This window comes from Podarcis pityusensis, assembly GCF_964106645.2.
Source record: "Podarcis pityusensis genome assembly, chromosome: 5".
NCBI lineage: Eukaryota > Metazoa > Chordata > Lepidosauria > Squamata > Lacertidae > Podarcis > Podarcis pityusensis.
Genome location: NC_138032.1, coordinates 53,667,003 through 53,689,475, shown reverse-complemented (window position 1 = coordinate 53,689,475; position 22,473 = coordinate 53,667,003). Strand labels below are relative to the sequence as shown.

At 41.5% G+C, this 22,473-nt stretch overlaps 1 long non-coding RNA gene across 1 annotated transcript; it reads right to left on the bottom strand.

The window, feature by feature from the left end:
* Window positions 1–14,224: 14,224 nt before the first annotated feature.
* Window positions 14,225–19,301, bottom strand: LOC308478024. The gene is made up of 2 exons (XR_013986819.1): window positions 18,757–19,301; window positions 14,225–14,640 (listed from the first exon to the last, which is right to left on the bottom strand). It is a non-coding gene; the product is annotated as an uncharacterized lncRNA (long non-coding RNA).
* Between the last annotated feature and the right edge of the window lie 3,172 nt (window positions 19,302–22,473).

Here is a 22,473-nt window from a genome sequence, read left to right as displayed (position 1 = left end):
CAGCCAATAAAGCGAGATAAGCGCCGCAACCCCAGAGTCGGCCATGACTGGACCTAATGGTCAGGGGTCCCTTTACCTTTACCTTAAGCAGAGCATTAGGGTATAAAAAGAGCATTGTGGGAACACTGGAAGAGTAATAGCTGGGGTGTATTACAAAATTAACACTCCCTGCCCAACAGAATCATAGAATTGGAAGGTGCACAATGATCATTTAGTTCAATTCCCTGCAATGCCGGAATCTTTCACCCAACATGGGGCTTGAACCTACATACCTGAGATTAAGAGTCTCATGCTCTACCACCTGAGCTATCCCTCAGGGGTTGCTAGGCTTCAAGCATCTATCTATGCAAGTTCTCCACATGCAGAAGTGACTTCCTGCAACATCAAGAAAAGAAGTCAATAAATCTAATACATGAAGAGGATCTTAAGGTGTTTATTATTATTATTTATTATTATTATTATTATTATTATTATTATTATTATAAAAATCTCTAGACTGATTTTTGCAACTACCAGAACATGATTTCATAGAGAAAGCGCCTTGTGCCATAATTAATATCAACATAGAATAATACTGTACTACAGAGAGATATTTTGGATCAAAGCCTAAGTATTTTATGAATATATGAAGGGAATCAGTGTGATGGAGGTGCTCAGCAAGGATATCATTTAATGCAGATGGTGTCAATTAAATTAAAATCACAATGGGGGGGTTTCCTATGTTCTAATTTCTAATTAATTCTCTGCCCCACATAATAAATATTATGGGTACCCAGAACTATCAGATAAATTGATGATTAGAAGGTATTTTTGAGATGAATAGCTCCATAGCTGTCATGGCATAGTTTCCCTGAATAAAAGAGAACAATATATTTTTGATTATAATAAAGCCCACAAATAGGTCAGGATTTCCCAAGATTTGAGTATATATGCCCCCCACCCACTGAAGAAGTGTGTTAGATCCTAATTTAATCTAAGGAGAATTTCTAACCAAGCTTCAGTTTACGGTTGAGAGTGGGTAGGAAAACTTTATGTGATCATCAAAGTTAACCTCACCTTAGGGTGGAACAATACTATAGCAGTGGCTATAAAGTATTCTTTTTGAAATGGACTTGATTGGCACACTAGAGGATCCCTAGATAAGTCATAAAGCTTCACTGTTCTTCCATCTGCCTGGTTTTTCTGTTTATTCCAAAATGCAGTTTTATATCTGTCTTCCCAGACCTTAATAGGATGAAGGAGATGATGCCAGTAAAACCTTTGCATGGAGCTTTTCCTACCATGAAAGGAATGTGGTAAGAAATATTTAGTGTTCTGACATAATTTTTGTCATTTCTCTGTGCTTATTTTTCCTGTTTATTAATGTTGCCCAGGTTGAATCTTATGGGTGTTATTATCCTGGATCTTGCCCAGATCACAATCACATTGGCTTTTACTTGAGAGTAAGGAAGATATCGATCTTCAGACAGAAAAGAGATATGAGCTCAGGAACAGTTCACAGCAGCCACTATACTCAGGCTAGATGATTAATGAAGCATAGGAACAGGTCATAAAAGCTTTTAAATATGGTCCAGCTGTTTAAGGCAGCTGACCCACTTTCAACCCTCATGCAATGAAACAGACCACAATCTGAAGTAAGTTTAAAAATGATTTACTTACTTAATCTGATGTCACAATCATGCACTACCTTCATGCAACAATAAGAATATGCAGGTAAATGTTCTTGGGTAAAAATATATAGCAAAGGCAGCCTCAGACACATATCTGAGGCAGAGAGATAAGTTGAAGCATGTCTGTCTCTGTGGCTTGAGTGTGAAAGGGCAGGGGGGAGAGAGAGAGAGAACAGGAACAGAAAACATCACCTGGCATACTGTAGCAATCATAGAATCATAACATCAGCTGTTCCTAAAAGCTTGGGGAAACATAAAGTAAGAGCTGATTAAGTTAGAGCAGGTTAAACTTTTTGTCTGTTTGAATGGGCTGTTTCTGTACAGTATTTTAATTTGCTCCATTATTTCATATGGTTATATGGTTAATAATAATAATTATCCTTCTCTTCCCAGCAGAGGTACATCTGGCAAGATCATTTTTCAGCAAATGCAGGACTTTGACACCTGAGATGTATATTATTAGGATCCATAAGATTTTTGTGACTGCATTGTGCATAACTGTAGATTTTTAAACTGCTTTTAATGTTGCATTTTAAATTGTGGGACCATAGGGTGAAGGGCGGGCAATCAATAATAATAATAGGGGCTACAATGCATGCATGAAGCTTTTTTTAAGAAGTAAAATTCTGCTATTCAGAAGGGAATGGGAGGCTGGATTCTCAGTGATGAGGGTAGACCCATGTATGCCATCTTGAGTTAAAGGTGAGCTATAAAGAAGAAGTTTGTGAATATCAGCAGAGATGGGCAAGAGTTGCCTGTCAATGAACACAATGGACAATAGTCTACTTAGTCATAATCAGAGTAGGCCTATTAAAATATATTAACTCAGAGTAGACCCATTTACCCCAATTTGATGATTGATTTCCATGTTGGTATGACTAACATTGACTATCACTGAATAAATCAGTTCAAACATTTCTAGTCAAAACTGACTAGCCTCATAACCTTCATGGGTTTCAGCTATGAGAAACCTTGGTGTAGACTCTAATATTTTTTGGCCACTTTGGAGGAAAAGAGAAACCACACTCACACCACTATGTGTTTCTAATGGACTCTTCACAGTATACATCTTGACCTGGAGGGGCAGAGGAGAAGAGTTAATTACTCCCTTTAAAATGTGCTAATCGCTTACACTTTTTATCTTAGATGTCTGCCTGCATCTGAAGTGAGCTACATACCTTCACTTTTCAGCAATGCACTGAATCCACAATACTAACTTGTTTTGATGTCATTATTATTACTACTATACTGAGGAATTGCTAGGGATAAGAAAAGCTTGCCTTGCTTTGTATGGTAACACATCACAGCATTTCCTGTCAAAACTTAAAGAGGATTTTCTTGCCTTCCATACACTGGCAAGAACTACAAAATGCACATCCGGCAGTTTCGGAAGCTATCAGCACACCACTGTAGAAATATTCCTCAATCACGGTTTCCTAGCAGTGTTCTTTGTGCTTTTGAGTGGTATTGTTATAATTGTTTTCGAATGGCACATAAGGTTTGGATCCTAAGTAAATTTGAGGCAAGGGTCACCACTGTGGCACCCACAGGCACACATGTGCCTACAAAGGTCTTCCCTGGGGCCCACCAGACTCTCCCCCCCCCCCTTTCTAAAACAGGCTTTAAAGAAGCTTCCAGTACATTTCTAAGCACAACTCAACGTGTTGGTGCTGACCTTTAAAGCCCTAAATGGCCTCAGCCCAGTATACCTGAAGGAGCATCTCCACCCCCATCGTTCTGCCCGGACAATGAGGTACAGCGCTGAGGGAGTTCTGGTGGTTCCCTCACTGCGAGAAGCCAAGTCACAGGGAACCAGGCAGAGGGCCTTCTCGGTAGTGGCACCCCCCTGTGGAACGCCCTCCCACCAGATGTCAAGGAAATAAGCAACTATCTGACTTTTAGAAGACATCTGAAGACAGCCCTGTTTAGGGAAGTTTATAATGTTTGATGTTTTATCGTGTTTTTAATATTTTGTTGGAAGCCGCCCAGAGTGGCTGGGGAAACCCAGTCAGATGGGCAGGGTATAAATAATAAATTTATTATTATTATTATTATTATTATTATTATTATTATTATTATTTTGCAAGCAACAGGATATGCTGAGGTGCATGCTATGCATATGTGGTGCCACAGCAGTTTCTTTCATTTGCAAATGTTCCGCCCAAAATTAGTCACCCCAAGTAAAGAAATTAATGGAAAGAAAGCTTCTTGTCCCCTTCTCCCTTGTGCAGCCTGTGCCCCCTTTGCACAAGGAGAGGAATTTGGTGAAAGTCTCTTCTGCCACTTCCACCACTGGGAGCACTCATGAAGGGGTGCTCTCTCTAATGGAAAGGAACTCAATATCCCAGCCTGTATGTTAGCTGCATAAAATATTGCTGCAAGACTGTACTTCTCTCACATACATTTGCATTGTAAAGTGTGAGGCTGCTATAAACAACAGTTCAGACATCCCATATAGGCAGGGCTTTCAAAGAATGAATCATTCACCTTTCTGCAAGTTACACAAACACGGCACATCCAAATCAGCTCTTGCAAGAGAATAATGAACACCTTTGTAGCATCTTTTCATCAGCAGTTTTTCAAGCCCATCACAAGCTTTATGTCATTAAATCTCCCAATATGTTTGCTGTGATACACCACTCATGCCATTATAAAGGTGGATGATATTAAAAAAAAGTTGAACTTATTTACATGAATGATGGAGATAATAATGAATCCCCCAAGAGACAACCTATCGTTTCTTTGTGGCACTGTCATGGTGCATAAATAGCAGATCTTGATTAAGATTCATGATTAAGTCTCCAGCAGTGTTGTAATCTTTGCAGTGCTGTCAAGAAAAAAGATTGACTTTGAAGAAGGTTTGATCAGAATTTGGTTCATCGGGACCCAAAGAAAATTCAGGAAAGACAAGCCATTCAAAGCTTCTTCATAGGGGAGCAGGGTTGTGGCAAATTCATCAAAATCAAGAGTAGGAATGGCAGTACCAAAATCTCTTCTCCAATTTCCTGGATGCTTTATTCCATTTTTCAGTCCATTATTTTTAGGGTGCTTGCAAGTTCCTCCTTTGAGAAGGGCAGAAGACCCTCAGAGATGTTATTGTGAAAGTTGCATGCACAACCACACAACAACATGGAGACAGTTCCTCTCCTGCCTCAGAGCACCAAATTGGACAACATACTTTCCAAATGCAGGAACTTCACAAAGCTCTAATAGCAGCAGACAGGACATTCTTCATGCTTTCAGGTCTTGTTAAGAACTCAGCTCAGCAGAAACGTTCAACACAGTCAATCTGCATAGCTATCTCTTTGCCAATTGGAACCGTACATCTGGAAACAATTTAAGAAAAGGAAAGCGACCCATTAATCTTGGGCCTCAGGATTATTCTGCTGTAAGAAAAACACGGAAGCTAATCAGTTCTTGCTAGGAAAACATGTCTGCTTGGAATGGATAAAGCCAAGCCTGTTGTTCAATGAAATTCAAGCTCACAATTCTCTCCTTCTCGTTTCTCATTCTGCCATGATTTTTTTTTTTTTTAAGAGCTACCATATTTTTCGCCCTATAGGAAGCACTTTTCCCCTCCAAAAATGAAGGGGAAATGTGTGTGCATCCTATGGGGCGAATGCAGGCTTTCGCTGAAGCCTGGAGAGTGAGAGGCGTTGGTGCGCACCGACCCCTCTCGCTCTCCAGGCTTCAGGAAGCTATCCGCAAGCCTTGCGCGCCTGGCGGGAGTTCCCCCGGGCGTGCAAGGCTTGTGGGCAGTAGCCTGCAGCGCGGAGCATGGGGGGCCCTCCGGAGGACGCCTGGTGCTTTGTGCAGGTGTCCGCAAGCCTCGTGCGCCCGGGGGAACTCCGCTTGCGGGCGGCAGCCTGCAGCGTGGAGCACGGGGCACGCTGCGGAGCACGGGGCGCTCTGCGGAGCACGCCCCATGCTTCGGGCAAATGTCCACAAGCCTCGCCTGCCCAGCGGGAGGTCCCGCCGGGCTCCCACGGCTTGCAGGCAGCAGCCTGTTCTGGGGGCTGGGGTCGGGGGAAGCTCGGGCTTCCCCCGCACCAGCCCCGTGCCAGGGGGGAAATAATTTTTTTTTCTTTATTTCCCCCCCCCCAAAAAAAAAAATCTAGGTGCGTCCTATGGGGCGGTGCGTCCTATGGGGCGAAAAATACGGTACTTATGGCATTTCCACAGTAAAAGTTAGTGCAGATTGTTCAACAGAGGCAGTCAGTCCACGATAATAAATGAGATGCTACCTTCTTCACTACCTATAGCTTCCCTCCTGAAGCTGTGGCTAAAGGAGATATGTGGATTTTTATCCATGAATCTAAATAAGTAGCAAATTAGAGCTAGGCTAAAGTCTCTCAGAATACTTCTTTGCTTAGAAAAAGTCTGAGATTTTTCTATTTCTCATCTCCTGCCCCACCAAGAAGAAGATCACATCACAGAATTTTCTCTGACTATTGTCCACCTTTGTCGTGTGTGTGTTTTTAAACCACCATTCCTCCTACCTCCACAATGTCTCAGAGTGATGCTGGGTCTGCAAAATTGTGGAGGCTACAAAATGGTGACCAGATCAGTATATATTTTTAAAAACACAACAAATGGAGAGCGTTGGAGAAAGAAATTGTGCTACTGCCATTGCTAATGGTGGGCTCCACCTCTGAAAAGCTGTTGGATAATTTCTCCTTCCCTGGTAGAAGAGCAATTTAGCACATTTGCAAAGCTGGGCAGAGTCTGACATGGTTTCAGATTGGATGGGGGACCATGTGTTGAGATTCCTTTATTTCAGGGGGTTGGACCAGATGACCCTCTTGGTCCCTTCCAACTCTATGATTCTATGAAAAAATGGGGATCCCTCAAATGTAACTGTTGTAGTAGCTAATCAGGTACAGTGAGGCTCATTCTGAGAATGAAATTAAACCATTATATGACTTGTAGGGTTTTCTCTAGATGGTAACCTTATACATTTCCAACAGTGCCTGGTAGACTTGGAGGCTGAGAAGAGTCCCAGGAAAAATCTATCATTTTTGCCACCAGTGCTCCCTTGATCTGTCCAAGAGGCCATTTTTGTGGACTGCTCAATCACTATTATGCCTGCCATTGTCCTGTTTACTCATGAGGAGTGACAGTGTAGACGGAGCTGCATGTATTGAATCATTCTGTAGCTCAAGATAGCACTGAATCTCTTTAAAAAAAACTAACATCCCTCATTCCACAATTGGAGGTATTTGGGTACGCCAATGCAACGTGGTTGCATTTGGACTTTACTGCTATCCCCACTAACCTGTTGCCCATATTGCTTTGTGAATATGAGCCATTATCTTTTGGTGCATATGGACAGGCTTATCATGGTCTGCAGGAAGTTACGATGAGAAGGATTTTGGCTGATCAGCGCAAAAAAAGGCACACAGTTATAATGCTTTAGTAACACCATTATGTTCTTGCTGTCGAGATAAGTTCCTCCAGTGGAACCTGGTTGTGCTTTTTTGTCCATTTGTTTCTTTGTCATTTGTTTTGTATTATATGTTCAGAACATAATAAGCATTTTTATTGTGCAGCAGCAATGAAGCTTTCCTGCAAAACAGGGGGGGAACCACCAGCATTCTTGTTTATCAGCTTTATGGCACTTTTACGGTTCTGTCAAGCATCATAAAATTGAACTCACAGCAGCTCATCCCAGGGTTTCCCAGGGCACATTTTGTCATATGCAATAGCCTTAAATGGAAGGCAAGTTGCTGATTGAGGAAATCGTCAGTGTAGGAGATAGCAAAATACAACACTATTTTGGGATAAACTTGAAAAAATGGAATTGTCCTTGAAAAGGACTTTTAACCCTTAATGGTAGTTAGGCAGCAGATTTCCTCCTTTCCCTATATTTCCTTTTCTGTTTTGTAGCATCTGTTGAGAGCTTCCCCTCTCTCACTTTTGCTAGAAATTGATGGTGCACTCATCTGCTTTCTCAATTATGGGGAAAAAGGCAAGTGCTTAAGGGGATTGAGAAATATCATCCGCCTGAAAGGGAGGATTCCTCCTCCTTTCTGCGGTCTAGCACATTCCCTGCACTGTTGAGCAGACAGGGTAGAGTAGGAGGTATTTAGATCTTCAGCTGAATTAGGTTTTGAGAAAACTATCTGTGAAGAGTTAAGCTCAGGTCCTGCGAGCTGCTGATCACTAGCCCTAGGTTCAGTATCAAGAACTCAGTATAGCTTCTCAGTTCATGGGTACTGTAGTTGTGAACTTGGTTGATTCATTCTCGTCTGACTCTGAGAGCCATATAGTGCATACTTGTGCTTTCAGGTAGGTGAGTCATGAGTTCTAGCTCAGTCACCTGTGCCATAATTCAACAAATAAGGCTCAGAACTGAGAGATGAAATCACCAATGAAAAATGCTACACAGAAATGCCCAATGGCAATACAAGGAAGCATCAAAGGAATGCCAAGGTGCATAAAACTGCAGTTATTTGAAGGGAACCGTGTGCCTGCGTAGGTCATGTGAATTTGCAGCATCCCCTTTACGAAAAGAAGACCCCCACCAACTGAATAGAACCTTGATCACAACCATCATTTCATGATAATACAGGATAGTACCAGCTGCCCTAACATCACCTAGCTGTCAGTATTCCAGAGCACCATGACTGATGTTAGCAATTAAAGAACAAAATGGAAAGAGGCTTTAAACTACTGGAGTTCAAATCTTAAAGACGGCATATGGTATTGGGCTCTGTGCTACTGAAGCTGGAATTGGACTTATAAAAAAAGGAGTAGAGAGCAAAGAGAAAGAGAGAGAAATTGTTTTTTAAATGGTTACAGCACTGCAGGTCAGAGGATTTCTTTTCATCCTTAACCGCGGGAGCATTTGTGAAACAATCCCTACAATCCGGTATAGCATGCTAGGAAAATGATCTATGCAGTTGCAGGGAGATTAGACAAATTCATGGAGGATCAATGAATTCCAGTGGCTATGGATCATCTGTCTATCTGCTACATCCATTTTTAAGTGTTGGATTTTCCTAGGTGTTCCAGGGTTTCTCATCCACACCAGTAGGTTGTCCTTGTTGAAATGTTTCTGTGTTGCGTTTCTTGGCAATTGCTACTCCCCCATCGTTCACTACTTTTTCTCATTTTGGGCTTGCATACAAGTGTTTTCACAGGAAGTGTGCAGCTGTTACAAGGCCCTATTTGTCAATATTTACCCTAGGGTGGGAGCCTAAGGATACTTCAGAGTAACTCTGGTTGAAACCCAAGAGATGTATCTGTGAGTAAATAGGGATAGAATCAAGTTGATACCTGCCTGTTTGGGAGGGCTAGTCCTATAGGGAGCGTAAAAGGATACAAGGGAGATGGTTACCCTTTCTTACAGTGCAGCCTCCAAGTCTGAATTCCTGGCTCATGCAATCCTACCTTGTAATGCTCACCTCTACAAAAAAGCCATTAGCATTAAATGAAAAGTTGTATCTCTACTGTGGAATTCCAAGTGATGTATTAAAAAGAACTATGGGAACCAGATTGCAGTGCACAATCATGTCAGATACATACACACACACACACACACACCCCTACCTATTAAATTTCCTTTTAAAAAAACCTTCTACTCAATAAAAAAACAAGCAGAAAATACATATTCAAGAGCTCAAAGTTATCCATAATGGATGGCAAGCATGAGACCATATTATCTCTCATGGGCACAAGACAGATTGCTGGAAAGAGGAAGACACAGCGAAATGTGAAAGGTGCAGATACTAGTAAAGTAACTTGGAAAGTCTGTGAAGTTTGTTTGATAACAAAATGACGGCAAGGATTCTTTAAGACAAGCAGCAAATGAAGACCCAACAGTCACTGCAAATTAAAACAAATAAAAGCACACTTATAACATTTATTGAAATGTGGCAGTAAATCAATGTTATCCTGCAGAAGCCTTATTTCCACAGTTACAGATCAGAGCTGGGATTCAAAATAAAAGTAATAATTTAGGGGGGAAACCTCTCTGTAACCCTGGGGATATTGGAAAATACTGTCTTTCACGTAAGTGAAGTCAGAATTTAAGCAGCCCTGGAATCTGCTATACTCCAGCAACATACACATAAATAGTGTCTCTGGGCAAATGGAGAATGTCTTTCCCTTAGCCCTAAGTCCTCACACATGGGGAAATAGCATCCAGATTAGAAGTTGCAACTGCCTGCAAAATATGCTTGAGTTTCATCACCTCTCGCACTAGAAACAAAGTCTTGATTAGTGACTGCTTCTTGCACCTTCCCCCAATGCATCCAGGAAGCAACTTCAATGAAACCAATCAGCTTATTTAAAATGGGAGGATTGGCATTCTATTCCACTTAAGCATCCGCAATCAGCACCCATTTTGGGAGCACCGTATTTTGCACTGGTGGAGAGAGCTGGGAACTGCCACCTTGCTTCATTTAGTCCAGCTAAAACACTGAAGGAGGGGATGATGAGAAAAATCAAATTCCTCCCTCGCGATACTCCATGCTTTCCTTGAGAGGTCCATTTCAAAGTTGAGACAAGTGATTCTATAGCATGTTTTCTTCTAAATTGCACAGCATGTTATAGTGGAGTCAATGGTATGGCTCTTAAGGGACATTTGCTGCTGTTACAAGATACCTTAATAGTTGCTAGGCAACTGTTGCATTGGGTTCACTATGGCCAAGGAGAGCTACTGTTTTCACTGCTTATTGTGGGTCCAAAAATGCCGGGTTTGCATAAGAGCAATTGAGCATATGCCGTCAGTCCATTGAAGGGACAGAGCTGCAGTTCCCAGAATGGCTGAACAATCGTTCCTTCTACACAATGAAGTCGGGGGGGGCAGCTCAGTGAGGGGGTATCCAAACAACTCTCAACACACTTAACAAATTCTTTGGGGAAAGCCATGACTGCTTGAAGTAGTCTAATATTGCTTTAACTATGTTCAGCTGCGATCCTAGACACTACTATTCTCTTGTGGCCCAGCCGCTTTACATCTAATGGTGATAGGGCACAAAGTGGAACCTCTGATGCCAATCTTAGGGCTTGGAAGGAGGCAGCTCTTATGGTATCTTGGTACCAGACTGTATGGGGCTTTTAGTGCAAGCATTTTGAATGTAACTCAGAACCATAATCTCAGGATTACATGACCCATGTAACAGTACATAACCCTTATTTGGCACATGGAAATGTGCCTTCCTCTGGTTCCTCTCTTGCCAGTACGATGCAGCTGTTGCAGAGGAGTGTTGAGCCCAGCATGATCGAGAGCTTTTTCTAGCTTGCACATTAGGGCTCTCAGATTCATCTCATTTCAGCAGGAGGACCTTTGCACCTGTTGCTATGAGCTGCTGGCTCAGCAGAGTAGGTCATTAGCAGCAAATATATAGCAGTATATTGTCTTGTCAAACACACAAATTTGCACTGCATGGCTTGTAAAGTTCAAGTCACATATTTGCAAGTTGTAAGCATCCATGTTACTATAAAAATATTTGAACAGCTACCAATTTACACCCTAATCCTAAACACATTTGCTTGGGCAAAGACCTATTGATTTCAGCAGAATGACTTTGAAGGGAACTGTTCCAATCCAGCAAAAAGAAAATTGCTGGATTAGGTCCATGCATCCCCTGCTGAATAAGGAATACCTTAAAATAAACGGATACTGTCTGGGAAGCTTGGAGCTATTCATGTGCACCCCAATTGGGCAAATGCACTGATTGTATGTTCAAAGCTTCACCCCAAGGCTCACATGCCCAAGATCAAGCCAGAAATCAACCCCCATAACTGTTAGACAGCTGCCAGATTTAGTGCATTTGCATTTCCTTGACTGTGCTGCCCATTGATCAACTGCCCAGGTACCACAGCTACAGGTTTAGTCAGCACCTGAAAAGCCAGGCAAAAAAAAAATTAATTTCTTGCATTGCTCCTAACATTGCATCACTCTAGAATTGTGGGGAAATTAAATGGCCCAGACTCAGGGACCACAGATGCTCAAGGAGATCCATCAGAAGGCACTTCCTCAAGCCTCAATAGCAGCCAGTGGGGCAGCACAGGAAGGGATGTGTTACTAACCTGGATTCCCAGTGTTGGTCACCACTGCTGGTTACTGAGAGGGCAAGGGGCAAGGTAACAGGGAGGTAAGCACAGTGCAGGCACAGTGTTGAGGCATCAGATTGGCCACACTGTGGTGAGCTCCAGGCTGCCTCCCCCTCCCCCTCCCCCTCCCCCTCTCAGTAAGTGGCAGTTGTGTACAATGTTGGGAATCAGCGCAGCCCCACCTTTGCTGACCCATCAGCCACTGCTGTTAAGTCTTAAGAGGCACCATTGCTGGGTCTCAAAATTGTGCCTGCAGAGCCCCAAAGCGAAGCTAGGAAGATACTCCTCAGTTGCAAGTACACCATAAACTACTGTTGTGTATGCACACATACCTGAATTAGGGGTTTAAAAAAAAGGACTGAGAAGTTACATCCCACACCAACAAATTGTGAAGGAGAGAAGCTTTTTTCTCTGAAATGTATAATCAGAGAATTTAACCAACAACATTTGCACTTAGTACCAATAGCTGGCAATCCATCTTTAAATTCCACATGCAACCCCCAACTCCAAATGTTGCAGGAATTCACATACAGCTTTAGCCTATTTGTTGACATTTGAAACTCTGCATGAGTATTTCGCACAAGTTTCCTTGAAAAAATCCACAGGCTTTATAGAACATGTTTGATGGTCCACGGGAGAGAAATTGCCCATAGTTAGCAAGAGAAAGAGGCCGCCTCAGAACAGACACAAATGGAGACTGTTGTATGCATTTAGTTGAAGATGGGCACATTATTTGAAATATACATGCCCTTCAGAGAGACAGGAAACCATGAAAAAAGGAGAGTTTAAAAGGAAGGCTAGACAAGGCAAAAGAGAGAGTAAGGAGGTCATAACAAGGCTGGAAGGCAGAAAAATGGAAAGCTGGCTGGGTTGTCAAGATAAGTGAATTATAGTCAAGAGAGAAAGAAGAATCCTAGATGTTTTCTTTAATCTCCAGGTCAGCCATCCAAGCCACATCAGTTTGGCAGGAGCATTTGACAGCCACTTCAGATCCTTTGTGAAATCACTCTAAGACCTAGAAGACAAATGGCTATGCAATCAAAGATGCCATCCTGTCACAACTGTCATTCGCTGCATCAATAGAAGTCCTAAAAGGCCAAACAGGAAACAGCAGATTGAAAATTCTGGCCATTTGAGCTCTTCCAGGCCATTATTGCAGGGCACATTATGGCAGCTCTGCTGTGAATTCTTCTGAGATGCTGTTCATACAAATACATTTCAATACTCTAAAAGGAAGAAATTCAGTTTCTGGATATCTGGCCAGAATGCCCAATGCTATTTTCTGTATTGCAATTAAAAAAACCAAAACCTTAAATGCATTGGTCTATATCGTTATGGATTTGAGGGGACCCTCCTAAAACCTAGAAATTAATAAATTTTGATTATTTGGGATGTAAAGGAGAAAATACAAGCTGTATAAAGAATCCAAAAGAATTCTCAAGGTGGCTCCCATTTCCTCCCCATTAGATCTGACCATCAATGATTGCTCAGTGTATATTGAACCAGATATGTCATCTATCTATCTATCTATCTATCTATCTATCTATCAATCATCTATCTATCTACAGTGGTACCTCGGGTTAAGTACTTATTTCATTCTGGAGGTCGGTACTTAACCTGAAACTGTCCTTAACCTGAAGCACCACTTTAGCTAATGGGGCCTCCTGCTGCCACCACACCACCACCGGAGCACAATTTCTGTTCTCATCCTGAAGCAAAGTTCTTAACCTGAAGCACTATTTCTGGGTTAGCGGAGTCTGTAACCTGAGGTACCACTGTATCTCCAGGCACAATACAACCAGAAGTAAGCATCTTGGTGGTACCCATTATTTCAATGGGAGATAGTTAAGCATATGGGATGGGCAAGTAGCTCTATAGCACAGCACCTGCTTTGCATGCAGAAGATCCCAGGTCCAATCCCTGGCACCTCCAGGTAAGGCTACGGGAGACCCCTGGCTGAAACCTTGGGGAGCCACTGCCAGTCAAAGTAGGCAATGCTGAGCCAGATGGGCCAATGGTCAGACCCAGTATATGGCAGCTTGCTATGTGTTTCACTCTCCCATTGAAATGCAGTTCTGTGTTTCTGTAATTTTTATTTGCTGCTTCTTTGCTTAGGTTAGCCACCTTGAGCGTAACGAGAAAAGCAGGATTTATACTCAGATTAATAAATAAACAGAAAGCCCTATGCCCACAATATTTTTGTTTCTTTGTTTCTGTTGTTGCCCCTGTTGCCATATCTCATTTACGTATGCGCAGGAGGAAAGGAATGTTGGAAAGGATGTTTGGTAAATATGAACAGGTTTGAAATGCATTTCAGGATTTCATATGCGGATCTCATTATGGGTATTTTAAAAAGTTACATGAAATATTGATTCAGCATGGTTATTATTTTATTTGAAAAACACACCACTGGCATTAAAAAACAACAACCCTGCTATACTTCGTTAAAGCAACCTCCTGTGAAATCCCATAGTTACACATTCTGCACAAAATAAATGTAGCATTTTATTAGGACAGACCAGGATGAGGTCTAGCTGATTTTGTGGAACCCAGGGTGTGTGTGAAGCATTATTCCACTGTGGTGCCAGGAACAAAGCTGGCAAGGAATGTACTGCTTATTTCTGAATAATAGATAGTATTGCTTTTTCGGTTTATCATTTACTCCTCCTCATTTTCGTTGTGAAGTTTTTGAGTCCTGGGAGTGGGGAAAACCTGCTCTTTGTGTTTCCAGCCAGGAGAAATAGTTTGAAAGATCCAGTACTGTATTTGTTTCAGATTTTTGCTAGTGCAGTTAAAGCATTTCCTTCCAGCCTTTGTTTATTTAGTCGTATTCTTTTCTCCAAAATCATCTTTCTTGCTCTTAAGGTAACAATATGACCAACATTTCAGGGACTTCCTTCTTTTATGTCTGTGAAAGTAGAATGGATTATGCTAATTAGTATAATTAGTGCAATTCCTTGACGGAGGTGGAATTAATTGCATTCATTTACTTTGGATCAGTTCACTGAATTGCAAAACTAGCACTAGCTTTTCAGTCAAGGCAGTGGGGGAAGGGTTAAAATGACTTTCTCCAGAAATGTATCTATATTAATGCTGAAAGACAAACAGTAGGAAAAATACTGGTGATAGAAGTTCTTCCTCTACAATCCTAGGTATGCCAGTGAGAGGGCTTTTTATTGCAAGTCTAATTAGAAATAGGTATCACTGAGTTCAGTGGGAGCTGCAATCCTATACACATTTACCTGAAAGTAAACTTCTATGCAGAATTCATCATGCGAAAGGCAGGACTGGACGAATCCCAAGCCAGAATTAAGATTGCCAGAAGAAATATCAACAACCTCAGATATGCAGATGACACAACCTTGATGGCAGAAAGTGATGAGGAAAGAACCTTTTAATGAAGGTGAAAGAGGAGAGCGCAAAATATGGTCTGAAGCTCAATATCAAAAAACACATCCTCAATAAACCCCAACAAAAGTGCAGCAACCCTCCCAAATAACATCTGAGGAGCACTTAGAAGCCCTATCTCAAGGATGAGAACCTGTGGCCTTCCAGATGTTGGTGGACTCAACTCCCATAATCAACTGATCATTGACTATGTTGACTGGAGTGGAAGGGAGCTGGAGTCCAGCAACATCGGATGGGTCACAGGTTCTCCATTCCTGTCCTATGAAGTCTTAACCAACTCCTGAGATAACTGCTATAAGTAATTGACAACTGAGATGGCAAAACATTGGAGTCCAATAATGCCACCAAATATTATGCAGACACAGATGCTGTTCCTATTTGCTATTGGTATGGGAAATCAGAAATCCTTTCACTATGTGGCTGGGCAAGGAAAATGGAGTGTTTGTATATGGAGAAGGGGCACTAGATCTTTACAAGGTTGCCTCTAGGGCACAATTATTATTTGGATTACTTTGAAATAGGACCAATCTACCACAGCGTGGCTGTGGAATTGATTCTCTCTCGGTCTCAAGAAGGAGTTTCTCCAATAGTGAGAATTAAGTTGGTTCTACAGCAACTTCGCTTCACTCTGGCCTGTCAATTGATTTCTTCGTTTTAGAGTCCCCAAAGCATTTTCAGCCCATCTTCGTTCGCATGCTTGCTCCAAATAAGCTCCATTCCTATGCTGTTCCAGTAATGGTAAAACTCAGAGGTGCCTTCTAAGATGAGAGATGTGATCTTAGGCTTTACCGAGCTCTTGATTAGTTGTCCCTGACTTTTCATTTCTACTACTACTGTTATCATTAATTCAAGGGTCATTCCTGGTCTATCCCCCTTGGAATCTGCTCTGCTTGCGGGAAGTTGGCCTCTGCTTTTCTCAAGAAACATTCAACGTTTACTCATTAGCCTGGTTTGGTGTGATTTTTCTCCGTATATTCCACCACCATCACAACCCAACACAGCAAGCAGCTTGTATCCTTGCCAAGGGTTTTAATGGGGACTCTGTCACCCCCAGGACTTTTAAAACTAGTGCAACTTGAACTTCAGCTTCCCTCTCTACTTCTTTCATGAATTATTTCCCCTCTTAGCATAGTCTCAACGTTTTCAAATTCACCTTTTCTTTAATAGTGCCCTGGATGTTTCTTGACATCTTGGAGACATCCTTTACCACAATCTTGTTCTACGGTTTTAGCTTCGGGGTTTGATTTAATCACAACCCCTCTCTGACAAGAAGGATGCATTTGTAGATTAATATTTATAAAGGGAAGCTCACATTTCCATGAGTTAGGTTGCTCTCTAAATAATACAGAGTCGTGCTTTTTTACATCAACAAGGAGCTGGTGACCTTGAAATATGTCCTCGTATTCACCATCCATTCTAATCAGTTTTAATTCACAAAAGCCCAGCCAGAGACTCCTAACAAGGATGATAATGCATTTAACCTCTGAAATAAATCTAACATACCAAAGTTAGGCAAAGAGATTGAAAAAAAGCCATAGATATCAATCTTTATCAACTGAGGTTTTGAAGGAATAGCAAGCTGGGGGGAGAGGCCCTTCCCATCAGGGATGAGCATCCTGTGGCCACATGGGTTATATGTGTCCCTAAGACTAATTTAATGCAGCCCATATAGATATGGTAGAAGAGAGGGAGAGAGAGAAAGAGAGAGAGGGAGAAAGAGAGAGAGAGAGAGAGAGAATGCTGCTTGAAATGAAAAAAGGTTCTCTACCTTTGCTATGGATTTTTATATTTATGTTTCTTTTTTTGAAGTGCAGTAAAATGCAGCACAAACATTAAAAATGAACTAAAGAGGGAGGTATAATCCATGGAAAATATATGCATAGATATCTTAGAATCTGTTAGTATTCCAACAGTTGAATATTCATGCTGTATTTAATGAAAAATGAACAGTTGCTGGAATTTACAACCACCTTTACAATAGTACTGATTGTAGTACTGATTCTTCACATTGTTCCAATGCTTACATAACACTGCCCCACCACCAAACGCTGGTTTGACAAGCAGAAGCCCCGACTTCCGGGTTGGCGCCATCGGCAATGGCGGAATTCCTCTGACCGGGAGGAATTTGCCCCGTGGGAAATTGGGTCTGGCCGCCACGGCGAAGGTGGAGACCCGTAAAAATCACAGGCGGGAGAAGCCTGTGAACGTGGGATTCGGCGGGCACCTTCTGCGCCTCCCCTACTCACGGGGAAACCCGTTTTCGGGGCTCCGGAGCGACATGGGGTGAGTGGCGCGGTGCTTCGAATCATCTGCTTCTTCCACGGAGCGAAGCCGCACAGCCGTTGCCGGAGAGCGCTGACTTTTTCCTGTGGACAATTTGACTTTAAAGTAATTACCCGTGAGTAGAGCTGAAATGGGAGAATTGGATTTTTTAAAGTATAATTTGGTATCGAAGCGGGGAGGTTCAAAACAGGAAGTCCGCCTCCCCCTTTTGTAAATAGACTGAGGCAATGAAGTTGCAAGCTGGAGTCCTGGAAAGTCTTTTGTAAAAGATTAAATTTCCATCGGTAAAGAACAAAACCCCCCTTTGGAGGCAGGAGAAGAGGGGGGGGAGTTGTGGACTGAATATGCCTGCAGGAGAGAGCGAAGAGATCTAAAACACCGCCGCTCTGACCCTGGAAACGGGCTGCTAGTAGGACTGACGTATTTTGGAATGTTCATTGACAGCATTTAGAACGTTCATTGACAGCTAGTTAAACAAGAGAAATACATTGTTTCTACTGTTTCCGGCTGCTTTAAAAAGGAGTAAAAGTAACTGAAAATTGAAACTAACTTGAAACTAATTTTCGGATTGTTTAAAAGAGGATACTATTGACTATTACAAATAGAAACTGTTTCCCCCTAGTGGAAGCCTTTGAAACCGGTTGCTTTACAAGAATTGGGTTAGGGAAATTTCCAGCTGCAAGTTAAAAACCGTGAGACTCTGGGGCTGACCTTGAATCTTTTAAGTGTTATGGTTAATGGAAGAGGAAAAACAGACCAGTCAACTGCTGACAAAACATTAAGGTCTGGGAGGACTTGGCAATAATCCAGGAGAGCTTCACCATCAGGCCCCCCTGCTTTTTTTGTTGTTGCCTTTGTACCAGTATATGTAAAACCAAGAGAAATGTTGACAGAAGAGGCTCTAGTGGCTGCATTATTTAAGATAAATGATTCATTGGATCAGCTTCACAGGAAAATGGACACGATAAATGCGAAAGTGGATGTTTCAATCATTAAAACCAGCTTAAATATAGAAAGTATAAATAATACTAATATAGAAACTACCCAGAAATTGACACAGGAACCTTTTTCAATATGGCAAACTGCGGAGGAGGCCAGGGGAAAAGCTGTTGTTGCTGAATGTAAAGAAACACAACTGGAGAGAAGCCAGCCCTTCTGTAGCCCCAGCCCTACAGAAGCAACTTGATGAATATAAGTTGACGCTTCCTATGACTGAACTTAAAGAAAAACAGACGAATTTGAGGATTAGAGTTCACCTTTGGTGGACATGCCCAAGGATTAAGACACTTTGGGAGATGATTCATAATGAAATGAAAAAGGTATTTAAATATACCTTTTTGAAGAAACCAGAGGCCTTTCTCCTGGGCATGGTCGGCCAATTGGTGTTAAAGAAGGATAGAACTCTTTTCATGTATGTAACAATAGCAGCAAGAATACTCATTGTGAAGTACTGGAAGACACAAGATTTATCTATCCGGGAAGAATGGCAGATGAAGTTGATGGACTATATGGAATTGGCGGAAACGACTGGCAGAAATCCGAGACCAGGGAGAAGAGTCGGTGGAAGAAGACTGGAAAAAGTTTAAGACTATTTATAGAAATATTGTAAAAATAATGAATGTTAGAAAAATGTTGGAATGAAGTTATATGGCTTTAGTAGAAATGCTATAAGGAATTAAGTAGAAATAGACTAATAGAGTATTAAAGGGAAAAATAAGATTAGAATATGTTAAGATAATTATAGGATAGAAAACAGAGGAAGATGGAAAGGAATTGCTGAAACAATTAATAGAAGTGGAATACAAAAAGGGAGGTGTGAGGAGGTCGTGGAAATAAGGGAATGAAAGTTAAGATATTGAAATTGTTTTGTGTTTTAAATGGTGTGCGTCTTAATTTGTTAATCTTATGTTTTTTCTTTTCTTTGCTTTGCTTTTTCTTTTTCTTTTTCTTTTGTTTTATTGTGTTTAAATGGTTGGAAAATCAATAAATATTATTTTTTTTTAAAAAAAAAAGACAAGCAGAAGCACCAATGTGCTCTTCCTTTTCCCCCATCATCACATAAAGGTATCTACTCCTCCCTTTCAGTTTTGAAGATATCTGTGGGTATATTTACATCTGTGCCAATCTTATTTTATTATACTATTGTGAACCAAAGTGAATGCCAAACCACAGTTTGCCATCATGGTCAGAAGCAGGTTGGCAGACTGTGCTAACTATGGTTAGCAAAAATATCAGAACAGGTATAACAATAACTATAGCTCTTTCCTACTCTGAAAGAGAAGGACAGTGCCTATAATGAGAGATAAAGAGGGAGTGAGGAAGGAGTGTGTGAGCCCTTCTAGTCACCAACCCATGGTTGGCAATATGGAAACACTGCATCTGTACTAGGCTATAGTTTACTGCACATCCTGTTCACTTTTTCTCTAAAAGAATCCAGAATATAAGCACGATTCAAGTAATAATCTTCCTATATTCGTGTGCTGGCTATAACCAAATCTGATCTGAACGGTGTGTTCTCCAAGTCTCTGAGGTCAGTGGCTGGGCCCTAAAATGCTCTGTTGATTGGTCAAGGATAGAAGGTTTGGCTCACAGTATGCATACTAGGCCTGGACAACAGCGGCTTCCTATTACCTTCCGGTAGTAAGAGCCAATATTACATAGTCCACTTCTGTTCTCCATCTGAAAATCTTTTTGGGCCTTAACGGCTTGCCAGGCTTAGGAGCCAACCTCAGGTTTCTGATTCAAAGTCTGGGCTTCCTAACAGATGAGGCAACTTCACAGAACCATTTTTCTATATTAATATTGTGAGGGAAAACCCACCTCATTTGATATTCTCTCACTCCACACACTGTCCTATAAATTAGCCCACATTGTGCTGTATTTCATATTTCAGCTCCTACAAAGATAAAAAATGCTAATACACAGTTGTTTTATGTTATATGTTACAGTAGCTCAAGGAATATCAAGGAATTCCAGATCTGTGATATCTATGTCAATTTTTCAGTGCCAGTTTTGGATGATTTCAAATTAATGCCACTCAACAATTTATGATTTTTGATCATCTTCAACCAATAACAAATTTGAAATCCAGCTTTCTGTCTTGTAATGTAATGTTTCCCCCCAGTGCCAGATTCAGTAAGTAGATTTTCTGAGAGCAGACCTAATCAGGGACAAAATTGCTGAAGAATTAGCTCCTCTCAAGAAGCTGACACCAGATGTGATCAATGGCATTGTTTAAGAAAGTTCATAAATGTATCATTTTTCCCAGCTGGCACATCACTCAGAAGCACATTAGCCGAAACTGAACAGATTAAATTATTAATAGTTTTATAAGATGGGCAGACTCGCCACAGTATGAAGTCTCCAGAATATGTTGGATCTTTGATCTTCAGAGACCAATAAATCATAATGAACTGGGGAGCCTTCCCACACATACTAAAATATGTGATCTACTGCCTTTGTTCTTATTGTTTTAAATTATGGGGGTGCTCTGGATGCTACTGAAACATTACTCCAGCTGCAGAAGTTGTTTTCTGGAGAAAGGGAAGGGAAAAGGTTACAGTATTATACCAAGCCAAGATATGGGAACTTTCAGAACTCTGTTGTTAATGCAGTAAGTCTGCAGTTGTTACACAGAATTTGCTATGTTTTATCCTGAGGAAAACCAGCTCACATAGCCACTGCTGGTGTCACTGCTGTGTTTGATAGGCTGACCATCTGAAGAGTGCTAAACAGTGTCTGGGGCAATTGACTTGGAGCTAAGAGCAACCAGAAGCAGGCAGTGGGATGCGGTGGAAAAGAGAAGATTTTGGAGAGCGGAGAAGTGGGCTGAAATTGCTGCTTTCAGATTCAGTTACTACAGGACCTTGGAGAGCTCCCAGGGACATCCAGAGCTGATTCAAGAAAGTCCAATGCTAAGCTGAGCCTTCAAAAGCCCTAGTAGGGTCAGATGATGGCTAGGGTCCCAGATGGTGTGTCTGTAATAGGATGTGCATTTGAATATACAACCATTTCCGCTTTGTAATTTAAATGACCCTGTGGCAGAGCTGGGCTCAGGGTACAGGTGCATGGGGTCTGAGGGTGCATGTTTTTTTGGGGGGGGGCACTTTTAGGCTCCAGGCTAAAAAGAGGTTTTATGTAAAACTGAGGTATTTATGATTAAGCAGATTATAAATCCTCATTAATGAAATTTTAAATTGACAAGCCATTTGCTTCCCTTTTGTCTCTCAACTCCAGAGGGTGAGAGCTTGTGCTCTGCTCTCTAACTCATCTGAATTCAGTGACAGCGTGAGGGCAGTCCCTCCAGTTTTGGGGGAAGTGGGAGCTTGACTTCTCTAAATGCTCTCATCTTCAGAGACTCTTGTACCTTACTCCATTTTTGTATATGCTTTATGAACATATGGGCAACATATTTTATTGATAGCAGTTTTCAAAAAATCAAAAGCAGCCTGGACAGGCTAGGAGACTGAGAGGAAAGATGTTGAGAGGGAGGCTAAATAATCATTCCATCACCTCCCAAGTCCTTTTGAGCTCGAGAGTTTCCTCTCCCAGCTGTTTCTTTTAGTCCAGAATGTCCCCCTAGGGACCTATATTTTTTTTCCCCTGCAGGTGAAAAAGCAACCGGGGAGCATTTCTGGACTGAAATAATGACCAAAGGGTGAAAAGATTTACCCACCACCCTTCTTCCTCTCAAACCTGCAGCTCTCCCTGGACAGCTGAGAAGAGGAATTATAGAATACCATATAGCAAGATGTTTGAACCTAAGATTAATATACCTCTTGAACTTTATTAAAAATGATGTCCACAGGAGTTTGTGCTGAATTTTATCTGCAAGAATGACACAAGGGTTTGGAAAGGACAGCTTAGAACCATCTAAAATGTTTTTTTTTAAAAAAAACAAACCACAATATGGATTAGGCTACAATCCTACGCAAGCTTACCCAGGAGTAAATACCATTGAACTCAGTTGAATTTACTTCTGATTAGACGTTTATAAAATTGGTTAAGCTAACAGCACACTAGAAGCCACTATGAGTAATGTTTGCTGTGC